This window comes from Symphalangus syndactylus, chromosome 9 (genome assembly GCF_028878055.3).
Source record: "Symphalangus syndactylus isolate Jambi chromosome 9, NHGRI_mSymSyn1-v2.1_pri, whole genome shotgun sequence".
Classification (NCBI taxonomy): Eukaryota; Metazoa; Chordata; class Mammalia; order Primates; family Hylobatidae; genus Symphalangus; species Symphalangus syndactylus.
In genome coordinates, this window is record NC_072431.2 from 136,217,147 (window position 1) to 136,233,679 (window position 16,533).

Here is a 16,533-nt window from a genome sequence, read left to right on the forward strand (position 1 = left end):
CTTTGCTATAATGTCTGCTTTATCTGATATTAATATAGATACTCCTGCTTTTTAAAAATTAATATCTGCAAGGTATATTTTTTCAGCCTTTTATTTTCAACCTACGTTGTTGAATTTTGAGTGAGTTTATTATAAACAGAAAATAACTGGGTTATATTTTTTATTTATTTTTAATTGGCATATTTAGACCATCTGCATTTAAGGTAATTTGCCATTTTATTATTTGTTTTCTATTTGTTTCTTGTGGTTCTTATTCCTCTGGTTTTCTTTTATGACTTCCTACAGATTACTTAAACATTTTTTGGTACTCTATGTTGATTTATTTATAGTGCTTTTAAGCGTTATCTCTTTGTATAGTTCTCATTGCAATTGATCTGGGTATTAAAAATATATATGTGACTTATTACAGTCTACTGGTGTCAACATTTCATTATTACTTTGAGTCAAGTATAGAAACCTTCCTTCTGTTTAGTTCCCTTTACCCTCCCCACTTCAGAACAGCATTGTCTTGGGTATATGACGGTGTTATTTGTTTCAATCACTGAATATGATTTAAAATATTCATGAGGATAGTCTAGTGTATGTACCCACATCTGTTTTTCTTTTTTTTTTTTTTTTTTTGAGATGGTGATTCGCTTTGTTACCTGGGCTGGAGTGCAGTGGTGTGAACATAGCTCACTGATGCTTCAAACTTCTGGGCTCGAGCAACGCTCTTGGCCTCAGCCTCTCGAGTAGCTGGGATTACAGGTGTGAGCTTGTACTCATATTTCTGTTCATTACAATGCTTTTTCTTTTTCCTTATGCTCAAAATTGATTATTTTATCATTTTCTTTCTGTTTGAAGAAAATCTTTAGCTATTCTTGAAGAGCAGGTGTGCTAGCCACAAATTCTTTCCATTTTCTTTTATCTGAGAATGTTTTTATTTTCACTTCATTCCTGAAGGATAGTTTTGCTGAATATAAAATTTAATATTGACAACTATTTTGTTTCAGCACTTGAAAAATGTGTCAAGCCTTCTGGCCAGCATGGTTGCAGATAAGAAATAAACTGTCATTCAAATTGGTACTCCCCAGTTGGTAACATACTGTTGTTCTCTGGTTTCTTTTGAGATTTTTTGCTGTGTTTCTCAGAAATTTAATATGCCTTGGCATGGATTTCAGTTTGTCCTATTTTTGGTTTCTCAGTGTATTAGTCTGTCCTTGCATTGCTATAAAGGAACACCTGAGACTGGGTAATTTATAAAGAAAAGAGGTTTAATTGGCTCAAGGTTCTGTAGGCTTTACAGGAAGCATGGTGCTGGCATTGGCTTGGCTTCTGGTGAAATCTCAGGGAGCTTTCAATTATGGCAGAAGGCAAAGGGGGAATAAGCACTTCACATGATGAGAGCAGGAACAAGCAAGAGAGATGGGGAGGGTGCTACACACTTTTTCTGAGCTTTCCAAACTCTTCCAACCTCTGTTTGTTGCCCAGTTCCAAAGCTTCTTCCACATTTTTAGAAATCATTATAGCGATGACCCAGTCCTGGTACCAATTTTCTGCATTAGGCCACTCTTGCATTACTATAATGGAATACCTAAGACTGAGTAATTTATAAAGAAAAGAGGTTTAATTGGCTCAAGGTTCTGCAGGCTTTACAGGAAACATGGTGCTGGCATCTGCGCAGCTTCTGGTCAAACCTCATGGAGCTTTCAATGAATGCAGAAGGCAAGGGGGCAACAGGCACGTCACATGATGAAAGGAGGAGCAAGTGAGAGAGACTGTGGGGAGAGGTGCCACACACTTTTTAATAACCAGATCTTGCAAGAACTCACTCACTATTGTGAAGACAGCATCAAGTCATGAGGGATCCACCCCCATGATCCAAACACCGTCCACCAGGCCCCACCTCCAGCATTGAGGATTACAATTCAACATGAGATTTGGGTGGAAACAAATATCCAAACCTATCACTCAGGTTCTTAAATATATAGGAATTTTTAAAAAAATTTTATTTTGTTTTTATTTATTTTTATCAAATTTGGGAGACAAATCACTATTTCTTTTCTTACTTTTGTTTTTTTTCTCTGTCACCCAGGCTGGAGTACAGTGGCACAGTCTCCAGTCACTGCAGCCTTGACCTTTGAGGATCAAGCAATCCTCCTGCCTCAGCCTCCCGAGTAGCTGGGACTGCAGGCATGCACCACCGTGGCTGGCTAATTTTTATACTTTTTTTGTAGAGATAGGGTTTCACCATGTTGCCCAGGCTGGTCTCAAACTCCTGGGTACAAGTGATCCACCTGCCTTGGCCTCCCAAAGTGCTGGGATTACAGGTGTGAGCCACTGTGCCCAGCCAAACCACTCTTTCTTAAAATACTCTTTTAGTCCACTCTTTTTTCTGTTAACCCAATAATATAATAAATACCCCCAATAACCCAGTATTGGGTTTTATGTTATTCTTCCAAATTTCCCTGAGCTTATGTTTAGTTTTTATTTGGGTGGGGGGTGCTCTATTTCTCTATGTTGTTCAGATTGGGTAGATAATATTAATCTGTCCTTAAGTTTATTGATTGTATCTCTGTCACCTCCATCTCTCCATCCTACTATTGAGATTTTCAGCAAGTTTTTACTTCTATATTTTGTACGTCATTCTCTTTTTATACCTTCTGTTTCTTTTCTGTGACTTTACATTGTTTCATTTGTTTCAACAGAATTTGTTATTGCTTTTTGAAACATTGTTAGGATGGCAGCTTAAAATCTTTGTGGGTTAATTCCAATGTCTGATTCATCTTGAATGGTGTTAGTTTATTGTCTTTTTTCATTCTAGCTGTGATTTTTCTGGTTCTTAGTATTGGATGATTTTTTTTTTTGAATTGTAGCCTAAAATTTTGGCTATTATTTTGGGAGACTCTGGATTCTATTTAAACACTTTATTTTAGCAGCCAGTCACCTAGTTTAGGTTTAGCATGCAGATCCTTGCCTACTTTTATAGGTTGTGGTTCCAATTACAATTGAATTTTCAAGGCTCTCATTGTACTATTTTCACCTGCTTGATTTATCTCATGCCAGTGATGGTGCTACATGAAGGGGCAGAAAAAGTTTCCCTGGATCAGATTGTCTGGTGCCTCTACATAGAAGAAAGAAGTATCTGGCCCACAGAGGAGAAGCTTCCTGGGTCAGGCAGCTTGCTGTGGCAGGATTCTCTTTCCTGGTGCCAATCAGAAAACTTGGTTTTCTAAGTAAATGGCATAAACCTCGAATAAAGTGTTTTACACAAGAGTCTGACTTGAGTTACTCAAGCCAGAAACCTAGGAATGATGTATGATTCTTCCCTCTGTCAACCAGAAGTGAATTTACCAAGAATTAATGAAGCTTTGGTTTCAATGCCCATCACTTGCAGGACCCTGGAACCTGAATGAATTCACATGGTCACATGTTTTTGTAAAATTTGCAAAAGTAGCATATTTTAAGTGCAATTAGTTAAGACTATGCCTCTTTTTTTCTATGATTTACCCTCCGTTACTTTCTCCTCTGGTCATTGTCCCACGCACTTTCAAGATCTAGCTAAGAGGCAGTTGTGCCAGGGATAATGTTAGTTCAGGTTTAATGGGATAAACTTATGTTGTCCACAGACACTCCTGTATGAAATTATTGCTATTGATTCTTCTATAGAGTAGCTTCTGGGAAAGTTCCTAGCCGCCTACTACGCTGACTCATCTAGATTTGTGACACAGAGTTTCAGGGCCTTTGGTTGTCTTGCAATATGAGCATGACCAATCTTACTCAGTATGATAGAGAGAGGAAAAATAAAACTTGAAATTTAAGGAGCCAGAAGTTAGTATGTGGAAAAGTCTTCCAATCATCAGACATGTAATATGTAGCATTTATTTAGCTAAATAGCAGAGCATTTATTTAGCTCAATACTGGAGCATTAGAAACATTATGGTACCTAGGCAAAATAAAAGTTCTCTTGCCAAAAATATACTCAATCATGTAACATATATATCATTATAAATAATCCATGCTTTCTTAGATTAAAATTGTATGGAATAGAATTGATCAAAATTTCCATCCTTGTGGATGGAGACCACAAGGTTAAGGCTATACTACAAATAGTATATCTATTTACGATGTCACATGTTTTGCTTCCCAATTCTCAAAAATAAAAAAATAAATTCTGATCAACCATGCTAAAACAAAGACTGAATTATCTTTCTATTCTTTATTTAGAAGATAATCTTATAAAATCATTGTCATATAAAAGGCGATATCAAAGAATTTACTGCCAAAATATTTAAAGCAGTTGATTGATTAAAAATAGTATGTCATTTTTTAAAATGTGGTAATGTTTATAGTATTTGGCAGCTCTTTAAAATTTGTCATTTGTTGTGGTTTGTTTTCTCATTCTAAAGAAATACTTTTGTATCTAATTTGATGTGTGTAATTTTGTATTTTTCCTTAAAAATTATCTCACAAAACCTGGATCCAATCCTACTTTCTTCCCACTTTTAAACCCACATCCAATCTATCTGAAAATCCTGTTGTCACCTTAAAATATATATCAAATCTTTCTACCTGTCTTCATTTCTACTGCCACTGTTATAGTAACTAATCTTACCTCTTACCTGAACAATGGCAGCAGAACAAAAATGTCCTAACTTAGTATAACCAAAACTACTGCTTTTTATATGTGTTTTCAATACTTTACTGTCTCACTTTAAAAGATTAAAGACTTTTTTAGGCCCGGCATGGTGGCTCACACCTGTAATCACAGCACTTTGGGAGGCCGAGGCGGGTGGATCACGAGGTCAGGAGATGGAGACCATCCTGGCTAACACGGTGAAACCCCATCTCTACTAAAAAATACAAAAAATTAGCTGGGCGTAGTGGCGGGCCCCTGTAGTCCCAGCTACTCGGGAGGCTGAGGCAGGAGAATGGCGTGAACCTGGGAGCTGGAGCTTGCAGTGAGGCGAGACTGCGCCACTGCACTCCAGCCTGGGTGACAGAGCAAGACTGTCTCAAAAAAAGAAGAAAGAAAAGACTTTTTAAAATCCTCATATTTTTTTTTCTGATATGTTTTTCTTATAATTTTTTACATTATATTTTTTGCCAACATGGTATCCTTTTGTTTCTTCAGATAAATAACCAGTTATGCTATCTTGTAAGAGAAAAAAAAATTTCTTCTGCTAAATTAAAGTGGCAGCTTTATTACTTACTAAATGCATTTTAGCTTTTATTATATACAAATTATCTATTTGTCTATTTTCGTGCTAGTACAAAGTGTTTTGATTACAGTAGATTCCTGGTGATTTTAATATCTAACAAAGTAAGTCCACCCTTAATTTTTTTTAAATGGAATGTTACTGCACATTCTTTTTCCATATGAATTTTAAAATTATTTACCAGTTGGAAAAACAAAAACATGTTGGGATTCTGACTGGAACTGCAATAAATTTATGTATTAATATGGGAAAAATTATCCTTCCACTTTTCTAGTCTTATTTTACACCTTTCAATAAAATGTCATTTTCATCATTTAGATCCAACTTCTGTATTCTTCAATTTATTTTAAGTGATTTATCTTTTTTATTCTAATTATAAATGGGATATTTCCCCATTTCAATTTCTAATTGCATAATATTAATAGAGAGGGAAACTATTAATTTTGTATTTGGGCAGCCACATTTCCCAATTATCTTATTAATTTGAATGGATTTTTAGCAGAACATCTTGAATTTCCTAAGTACATAATCGTACCAACTACAAATAAAGATAGTACTGTATTTTCATTTCTCATATTTAAACTGCTCCTTTAATTTTCTAGCTTTATCAATCTCCAAAATGTGTTGAAAAATAGTGATAATAGCAGAAATCCATCTCTTGTTACTGATAAAATTTAAAGCAGCTGCTGAATATAATATAGTTGTTGGGTTTAGGTAGAGGACTTTTAAAAATCTTGTTTAGGCAATGCTATGAACTGAATCTGTCCTCCCAAACTGCATTACGTTGAAGCTCTAATGCCTATGTGATTGTATTGAAGAAAGATTTTTTAAGGAAATGATTAAGGTTAAATGAGGTCATAAGGACGGAGCTTTGTCTGATAGAGCTGGTATCCTTATAAGAAGAGGAAGAGATACCAGAAGAGGAACTGTTGTAAGAAGAGGAGAAAATACCAGCTTTCTCTGTCTCCTCTGTGTGAGGACATAGTAAGAAGGTGGCCATCTGCCAGCCAGAAAGAGCGTCCTCACCAGAATGTGACCATGCTAGCCTCCTGATCTCAGACGTCCAACTTCCAGGATTATGAGAAAATAAACGTCTATGGTTTAAGCCACGAAATCTATGGTATTTTTTGTGGCAGCTTGAGCTGACTGACACAGGCAGTTTCCCTTTCCGGGCTGCCCCAGCTGAGAATTTACTGGTAAATGCAATAATATAAAAGCATAAATTATGACACAGTTATGACATTGTTTTCTAGCCTAGCATTTCTTAACTGAGGTGATTTTGTCCCTCAGGGACAGTTAGCAATGTCTAGAGACATTTTTGGTTGTCACAACTGAATGGCAGTGGTCAGGGGAGCCTATTGAGAGTGGAGAAGGTGTGTGCATCTAGTGGATAAAGGCCAGGGATGCTGCTAAATATCCTACAATGGATAAACACTCCTCACAACAAAGTATCAGGCCTAAAATGTCAATAGTGCCTAGATTGAGAAACTCTGGCTGGTCAAGCCCCTGAAAACCCCGTTCTGCTAGAGGAAGGAAAAGGGAAGAGGCTGTTCCTAAACTACCTGGGAAATGCCCCCAGCCCCTGGGCTAAGGAGCTGTGCATGGCCAAGCCAGGAAGAGTAAAGCACTGGCTCTCAGAGCATCAGCTTTGCGTGAGTACAGCCAGCTCTGCTGGGTCTTGAAGTAAAAGTCAAGAGTAGATTTTGGCATTGGACTGCATTCAAATTGTACATGTCAGGTACAACCCAGCCTGGACAGTTAGAGAATCCAATTTTTTGTAGCAGCAGGTCAGCTTGTTCACATTACCTCCTTGTACGGCTTTCAAGATCCATCAGGGAATTTTCTTTTATTCCTAATTTACGTAGGTGTTTTTTTTTTGAGTGGTTAGTGAATTTTATCAAACACATCTATGGCAATCATTAACAAAATTATAATTTTTCCCTATAATATTTGGTAGATTGGATTATCTTGATAGATACCTCCCTTTCAAAAAGTACAAAGATTGTTTCTGTTATCTTTGACAGTTTTTAAAATTAAGGCTATTCTAACTTTATTCAGGTTTTCACGTTTCTCTACAGACTAGAATTGGTACATTAAAAATAATTATATATTCACTAATGGTCATAAAGAATTCATCTCTAACACCATCTGTGCCTGGTGCTTTTTGAAAAACAATCAATCTTTAACCTTTGTGATTTGTTCTACAATTATCTTCTTGAATCCATTTTGGTCATTTCTGTTTTTTAATAGCTTTTTCATTGGTCATGCCTCTTCTGATTTATACTCTAGTGGTGGTCAGAGAAATCTTTTTAAAACTCAAGTTAAATCATGCCACTGCTCTGCTTAAAATTGAATAAATGAAATTTGACCTGTTTACTATTTTTACAAAGCCCGTAATGTTGTGTCTTGCCCATTACACACTTGCTTGTACCACCCCTTCCTTTACCATTTCATTGTAGACACACTGATATACTGCCCATTCCTCAAATATAGGACCCTCTTTCCCCGGGGTCCTTTCTATTTGCGTTCCCTTTTGCCTGAAAAATTCTCCACCACCACCCCACACCACATTTCACATTGGTTGCTCATTTTCTTGCTTCAGAACTCACTTTTTAAATTTGCTACCTCAGAGGCATTCTCTGCCCATCCTATCTAAATAGGTTTCTCCCCACCCCAACACCCATCCTGTTACCTAAACTAGGCAAAGATGTTCTCTCTTCTGGCAGTCACAAAGGTGGAGTGTAGTTGTTAGCAACCACTGAAGTATGGCTTTTCCTCAAGGGGAAACTCAGAAAGATACTGGATTGTTCACTAAGAAAATTGTCCACTCCCTTCACCTTACTTTGGTAAAAGCACCTAGTTTTAGAGCCCAGTGGTTATAAAAGAACTCTAAATTAATTTTCTAAAGATAATTTATGTCACTAAGAACTTCTCAATTCCTTTTGATTCTCTAAAGACAAACATTTATATGCAACTGCATACAAATGCCAGGAATATTTTAGAATTGTAGCCATATAGAAATCAGCGTGGATACAAGAACACTAATGTTAAGAAAAGGAGGAAGGGAGAAATTATATTTTTCATCAAGGTATCAATTATTTTTTTTAATTTAGTCTCTCCAAATGGCTTGCTGAGAAATACTATTTGGCAAGATATTTTTCAATCTGGCTTATGTTGCCTTTGTAATTTTACTATGCCCAGCATTTTAACATTTTTGAACATATTGCCAAAGATCTTTAATGATAGATGCATCTTTTAAAAACTCAGTCAATAAAGTACACATGTAGCAACAATGGACCACTAAAGGAATGCTGAAAATTGGATTAAGAAAATTCACAGAATGAACAATGAAGAAATAAACCCAGGCATCATTACTAAGTGGGTAAGGACAATCCCTTTGAAAAGATTTTACCAATTTTAATATGAAAGCATTTTTAAATGCAGCAGATGTGTATGTCTCTTTTCCCACTATTTAATATTTTCAAAAACAGAACCCATCCTGAGTGTCAGTTATAAAAGACAATGTCAAGACCAAATAAGTAAGTGAATACAAGATAGGCCAGTTCAGGAGTGATGTTTATGGACATGCATTATTATTGTGGATAGCACTTGTTAGCATCTACCAACTAAACATTAATGATTTACGGTTTCTGGTTGTGAGTGATCAAGACTTTGACTCTAGATTCCTTTTACTGTCACCTCAGATCTGGTAATACTTTTGCTTTTAAAATAATGAAATTAGCTTCTCAGTGAACTTCAAAAGAGGAAGAGCTATTCTGCAGCAGATGCTCTCCTGCTAACTCAGAATCATTCATGGGAATTGTCAATTTGTTCTTCCAAAAATATCAAGTCAGATGAGAAGAAAGCAAATGTTTTTGCTATCAAGATATAGACATTTGGTCAGAGCAATAAAATAGGCTCAAATGCCGAAAAATAATAAAGAAAATGTGGAATGAGTAACTTCCAAAGTTATGGAAATAATTTGACTGTGTCTTACTACATGATAAAAATTGACAGGATTCCTTAAGTACCCACAGATGGAGGTACTACACTAACAACTCATTAGAGCAGAGTCATGATTAGAGTTCTCATTATAATCATGGTGTAGCCAGGAATTTTGTCTCTTTCAAAACAACTATATATGTATGTAAAATGTGTATACATGTGCAGTTAATTTTCTGATGATGATGATGATTAGTTTGCTTTAAGCCAATGCAGAGTCTCTTATAGCAAATGTTACATACCTAAAGAAGGGCTGAATAGGGCTTTAGGTGTAATCCATGAATAAAACTGCTTCTAATTTGTTCATGGTCAACGAGCCTATAGGTAAAGGGATAAAACCCACATTTTAAGCTCAATTAACATAATATATCAAATAGACATTCACAATTTTATTCTACCACAAATATCAATCCTCATTTTCTTTGGCTAAAAATGTGAATTAGTAAAATTTCAGAATGTATGAATAAAAACCACACAAAATACAGACTTAATTTTTCTTTAGATGCAACTTAATCAGCTAGAAAAGCATTATGATAAAATGGCTTAGATAGGATTGAAGAAGCTAGAAGGAAAAAATAAAAAAGTAATATTTCTGTAGTCTAATGCAGTGTGGTAAAATGGTGTGGACTTTTCGATCTGGTAGACGGGGGTTTGAATCATGCTTCCTTACCTGTGTGGCACTGAGTAAATTTCTTAATCAATCTAAGATTCAATTCCCTACTTTGTAAAAGTAGAATAATGAAACCTCATAGGGATGTGGTGAGAGTTAAATGAAGTAATGAATACAGAATGCTAGTGCAGTGTGGGAACATAGCAGACATTCAGGAAAGGACATGTATTATTGAGTGACTTCTGCATGCCAGGTTTTTATGTTATCTCATTTTAAACCTTAGAAATTTGGTTCCCTTACTTTGCTGTATATTGGAATCACCTAAAGAGACAAAAGTCATTCATGTCTAGTTCTTATGCCCAGATTCTGAATTGTGACCTGAACTTTGGGGTTCTTAAATAGCTCTCCAGGTGATTCTAATATGCAGCAAAGTTTAGGAACCACTGCCTTACAGCAATGCAGTGAGTTATGTATTAGCATACCCATTCCACAGTTAAGAACACTGGACATGGATTTACTTAAGATCATAGGGTTAATGACAGAGATGGGGAGAATGGTCTTGATGTATCATTTGACAATAATAGTAGGTCACAAAAATTTTTTTTTAAGTTACAAAATAGCATGAAGAATTCAATGCTAATTTTTATTTTCAAAGTTAATTATATGTATAAAAGACTTTAAATATGTTTACCAAATACATTTATCAAATAAACACACATACACACACATATATATATGTTTTGGGGGTAGAATTAGTATTAAGTTTTGTTTTAGTTTCTGCACTGTGATGATGTTTCTAAATGTTCAGCAAAAAAATGTTACTTTTTTAATAACAGAAAAGAGTGTATGTGTTATTTCTTTTAAAAATCAGAGAGGCCGGGTGTGGTGGCTCACGCTTGTAATCCCAGCTCTCTGGGAGGCCCAGGCGGGCGGATCACGAGGTCAGGAGATCGAGACCATGGTGAAACCCCGTCTCTACTAAAAATACAAAAAATTAGCCGGGCGTGGTGGCGGGCGCCTGTAGTCCCAGCTACACGGAGAGGCTGAGGCAGGAGAATGGCGTGAACCCCCGGGGGCAGAGCCTGCAGTGAGCCGACATTGCGCCACTGCACTCCAGCCTGGGCGACAGAGCGAGAGACTCTGTCTCAAATAAAAAAAAAAAAGAGAAAAGAAAAAAAAAATCAGAAAGCTGGAGAATAAAAAGGTTTATAAGTTCAAGAACGAACATCTTTAATTTAAAGGACCTGGAGAACATTCATTTGACAATATTCAAAAGGCAGAAGGATACATGATTCTGAAGCCTGGAATAGAAGTGTGGGCTGGATATGTAAGCTTGGTTTTGGAAGCACCTGTTAGAGAGATTTAAAATTACTACAGGCCTTCCATCAGTTGTAAGGTATCAAAGAGTTCTAAGACTTTCTTACTGATTTGGCATTAGGACTTGTATCCTTTTCTTTTTATTTCTTCTGCCAGCATCTTAGTGTAGTCCTGATTAGCTCATGACTAGAACATTTCTGGAGCCTTTTAATTAGTTTCCTTTGTTTCAGTCTATCTTTAGTTCAATCTATTCTGTATACCTCTTCAGTAATACTTATAAAGCTCCACTAAACCTTCTGCTTAAAAAACAATGGCTTCTCATTATCTACTAAATCAAAGTTCAAATTTCTTAGGCAACCATTCAAGACTTTTCATGATCTGGCCCCTTCCTGTTGGTCTACCTTTTTCACCTGATCCTCCGGTCGAACATGATTATTTGCTCAAATACACCATTTATTTGTCTGCTTCAGTCCCTTTACACACATGCCTCTCCATGTGCTTTAAATATTCCCCTATATCTGTACCTTTTCAAATTCTGACCATTCTCTGAAGGTCAGCCCAAATGCTAGGTTCTTCATAAAAGCCTCCTTTATGATGCTCACTGGAAGTCATCACAGCTCCAGGCAATTTTTTCACTCACGTGTGGCACTCACATGACATTTATTCCCTACCTGGAATGTGGCTTACCACTTACAAGTCACTTAACCATAGAAACTTACTTAATTCTCACTAAAAAAAAATTACCGTATAGGTAGATAAATGCATTTTTTTAATTGAGAGAATGTGTGGTCTGAGATCATGCAGTTAGTAAGTGGGATAGTCCAGATGTAACTTCATTCTTTTCAAGAAAGGAACAGAAATCCTAAGAAGGTGATCGTTTGTATTCTTTGAAATTGTGCTAAAATACACATAACATAAAATTTAACATCTTCACCATTTTAAGTGTACAGTACAGTGGCATTAATACACTCAAATTGTTGTGCAACCATCACCACCATCCATTTTCAGAACTTTTTTCATCTTGCAAAATTGAAAGTCTGTACCAATTAAACAATAATTCCCTATTTCCACCTTCCTCTAGCTACTGACAACCACCATTCTACCTTCTGTTTCTATGAATTTGATTACTCTAGTTATCTCATACAAGTGGAATCACACAATATTTATCCTTTCATGACTGGCTTATTTCACTTAGCGTAGTATCTTCAAGGTTTATCCATGTTGTAGCATGTGTCAGAATTTCCTTCCTTTTTGAGGCTGGGTAGAATTCTAATATATATATATATATATATTCATTCATCTGTCAATGGACCCTTGGGTTGCTCTCACATTTTAGCTACTATAAATAATGCTGTTATAAACATGGGTGTACAAGTATCTGCTCAAGTTCTTGCTTTTAATTCTTTGGCATATATAGCCAGAAGTGGAATTGCTGGATCCTATGGTAATTCTATTTTTAATTTTTTGAGGAACTGCCAAACTGTTTCCATACTGGCTAGGCTGCACCATTTTATATTCCCACTAGCAGTGCACAAGGGTGGCAATTTCTCCATCCTTGCCAACACATCTTCTGTTTTGTTTGTTTGTTTGTTTGTTTGTTTGACAGTAGCCAACCTAAGGGGTGTAAAGTGGATCTTTTGCATTTTAAGGATTTAAAATAGGAGTTACAAACTCAAATATTCATAGAGGCCAAGGAGGTAACTGTAAACAAGTGAGACAAGCCCCATTAAGATGATCTGTGGCACTGGAAACTCAGTCTCAGGGTCTAGCAGGTAACAGGAATTGGCTGATACAATGGCCATTTGTAGAGCCCATGGAGTTATTACTCGGCTGTACCAGATTAGGGCTCTGGCAGATCTTCATAAAGATCTTTCATGCATTACATGACATCTTCTGATTTTTAAGGATTAAGTAATGGATTTGAATTTAGAGCCCACTGCAAGCCAATATTCTTTAGTCAACTAGATTTAGAAGAAAGGATGTGAATATAGGACTGTGGGTATAAATAGAAGCCTTCCCACATTTGCAGTGAGAATCTCACTCCTGGGCAAGACAGCAGAAATTCTGTGGTGGAACAGGTGCTGAAACCTAGCACCTGGAATATGGCTGATATGACAAATGAGAGCTGACGACTAAGAGCTCCAATCATTTGGGCTCCTGCTAAGCAGGATGTAGAGGAGAGGCGTCATGCTGGGGGTTTCCCTTTTCTCAAACACTGATGACCATAACTTCATCCAGCTTCTATGCTTTAGACACTACTACTGGTTAAGGGTGCTAGGACCATTCTGCTGCAATTGTCCCTCTTCACAAGTCAGCATTGGGAGACATCACCAAGGCAAATGCTCTCTCAAGATACAGAGAAGCATATGAGACCACTAGAAATACATCAAGAAGAAGGTTGAGCTATGTGTGTTTATATGGGGCCCATGAGAATGTTCTCCAGTATTTGCTTTTGGGGATGAACTACATCCTGTTAGTTACATCCAGAACTGTGTAGAGCAGAGATAGGCACCTTTTTCTGTAAAGGGCCAGATGGTAAATATCTCAGGCTCTGTGTTTCACTTATAGTCTATGTCATATATTGTTTGTTTTATTTTGTTTTTTATAACCTTTTAAAAATATAAAAAGCTTTTTTAGCTCTTGAGCCATATAAAAGCAGGCCATGGGCAAACTCATGGCCTGTAGTTTGCTAGCCTGATATAGAGAAAAATCCCAGTAACATCGTGTATACCTCGCCTTTCCAATAGATTATTAAGAGCTATTCAGGAAATTAATGACTTTTTGCATCCACTGTGGTTTCTAGCATGTTGCCTTATGAATACATGGGAACGACAAATACTGGTAAGTAAATGGATTCACAACTGAGAAGGGAGTTTTCAAATATTTTAAGCCAGGAGGTGATATCCTGGATCAGTTCTAGGATATAACCTTCTTACAGTTTTCTTTAAACAGCAACTCAGTGTCAGCAACTCATCAGAGATAGAAGGACTCACCATTTGTGGCCTGACAGGATGAAGAGATATTAGAAAGGCAGATGGATGCCTTTCTGGATGAGAGGCAAAAGGCAACAGGAGCTGTTTTCTTTTTTTCTGTGTAAAGAAGCCAGAGTAGTTTTGTTAAGAATAGGTGAGAACAAATGGTAATAACACTTACATTTCATGGAAAGAATGAAGATTATAAACATTAAAACCCTGTAATAACACCACAGATTTGAGATTTAATTTAATTTAATTTAATTTATTTATTTGAGACAGGATCTCACTTTGTCGCCCAGGTGGGAGTGCAGTGGCGCGATCTCAGCTCACTGCAACCTTTGCCTCCTGGGTTTAAGCGATTTTCGTGCCTCAGCCTCCCGAGTAGAGACTGTATTTTAATATCCCAAATTCCAGGTGCAACCACTGGGCAATGTTGACTTAAATAAGAATAGAGTATATTGACAGCGAACACATAATATTGTCCTTACTTCCTTTGTGAAATGTCTACTTTAAAGAAGAATTTTATAATATTCTTAGGTTTCCAATATTAAACGTAGAGCTCCAGTAAGGATTTGAGGGCAGAATTTTATCTATGGGTTGGAAAAATTATGTTCACTTAATAAACTTTTTTTATTTGGCCTTATGCTTGCAGCGCCCACGCCACTCCCCGGGCCCAATGTAATGGAGATAAGTTAACATTTCCAAGTCTCTAGGATACCAGTGTTTATACTGTCCTGATCAGGGTTTACTATGTGTTAGCAGAGTAGACAGCTCTGAGTGTGACATGAGGGGCCCCAAGTGATTGTCTAATCTAAAAATATTTCATTATTAGCACTCAAGAATGGTAATGGGACTATAAAAGAAATTATTCCTATGGGTTAAAGCACACAAGCTACCAGAGTATCCTGTTAAATTGTAACACCTGGAGAGAAATAATGACATGTGAATTAACCCATTATCGGCCATTAAGAACCCAAGAGGGATCCATTTTTCAGGTTACTAACCATCCATTTGTCAGCAGAGGAGAACGCCCTCAAAGCAAAAGATTCAACAGGAGAAGAGTTATGGTGACCCAGCACGTACAGGGTCTGTAGGCCTAGATGGGGCTGAAATGGGAACTCTGGAAAGTGAAGGGAGGTATGAGTGAGGAAGGATGAAAAAATATGCTGAAAGAAATAAAGGCATACAAAATACACATGTACTTCCTTCTTAAAGCTGACAAGACTCAACCCTGGTGTCATTAATTGAGTCTCCTCAGGTATAGAATTCAATAAAGAGACCAACAATTTCAGAAATAGAAGTAAGTAGTTTCTCAATAGATCTTTAAGAGTTGTAAGTAGTATTGTAAGTATTGCACTATTCTAGATGTTATTAAGAGATGAGAGGGGAAAGCTAATATGACTTCAGTATATACTATGCACTCACCCATTATTTAGTTATCCCATTCAATCCTTACAACTACCCTGTAAAAGAAGCAGTAATTCTTATTACATATGTGAAAATTTAGAGTCAAATAGCCCATGTGACTTATACAAAGTTACTTGGCATAAAGTTTAGAGCTTAATAATTCTTGTTATTAAGCACTGTGCTGGAAGATTTACATGCATCTCTTATTAAATATCAAAGCAGTCCATTAAGTAGATATTAGTAGTATCTTTATTTTATAGCTAAGTAATCAAATGCTTAGTCAGGTTAATTACTTTGTTTAAAATAAGTGAGGATGCTGCGATTGAAACACACACTGACCGTTCCCAACCATTAATTGCAGGAGTGCGTTGCTTTCCAGGTGAGAAGTCCCTGGCTTCTGTCCTTCAAGTAGTGCTTCCCATCTTACTATTCCACAAGACATTTTTATACAAAATATGTTATATAATATAACCCATATTGTGGAGCAAAAATATAACAAATTCTCTTAGATTGGAAAAAAAAATTCCTCATCCTTTTCCTCTCTCCCCCCACTCCTCTTCCTTCTTCAATGATCTAAACTTCCTTTCGGGTATGGGCCCCCATTTCCAGCTACAGGCAGATACAAAGGGCTGGAAGGGAGGTACCTAAGCATGCCATTTAGAAGTGTCTCAGACCATTTCAGGTGTGTATCCATTTAAGCAAATTTCACATTCCTGTCATCAGGTCTGTTTCCCTCCTCTCTTCCTATTTCCAGAGACAAAGTCGACATTGAAAAGGGAAGCAATTGTGTCCTTGTGAGGGCGAGACAGGGCTTCAGGAACCCACGTGGATATTTTGCCTGCCTTGTCTTTCAAGACATCTGATTGATTTCTGTGAGGACGTTTGTCTGATTTGAAAACAAGGTCCCAGACTGGCATCTCCTTTTTTTTTTTTTGAGATGGAGTCTTGCTGTGTTGCCCAGGTTGGAGTGCAGTGGTGCAATCTCGGCTCACTATAACCTCTGCCTCCCAGGTTCAAGCGATTC

The 16,533-nt window shown here is 36.9% G+C and overlaps 1 long non-coding RNA gene across 3 annotated transcripts in view; it reads right to left on the minus strand.

The window, feature by feature from the left end:
* The window catches only part of LOC129490444 (uncharacterized), a 153,983-nt gene that overhangs the window by 99,381 nt on the left and 38,069 nt on the right, over nt 1-16,533 (minus strand). For all 3 annotated transcript variants that reach the window (XR_010113773.1, XR_010113774.1, XR_010113775.1), the window contains exons 2-3: nt 14,121-14,216; nt 9,443-9,518 (exon numbers count right to left, since the gene is read on the minus strand). This is a non-coding gene — a long non-coding RNA (uncharacterized lncRNA). The remainder of the gene's footprint in view (nt 1-9,442; nt 9,519-14,120; nt 14,217-16,533) is intronic.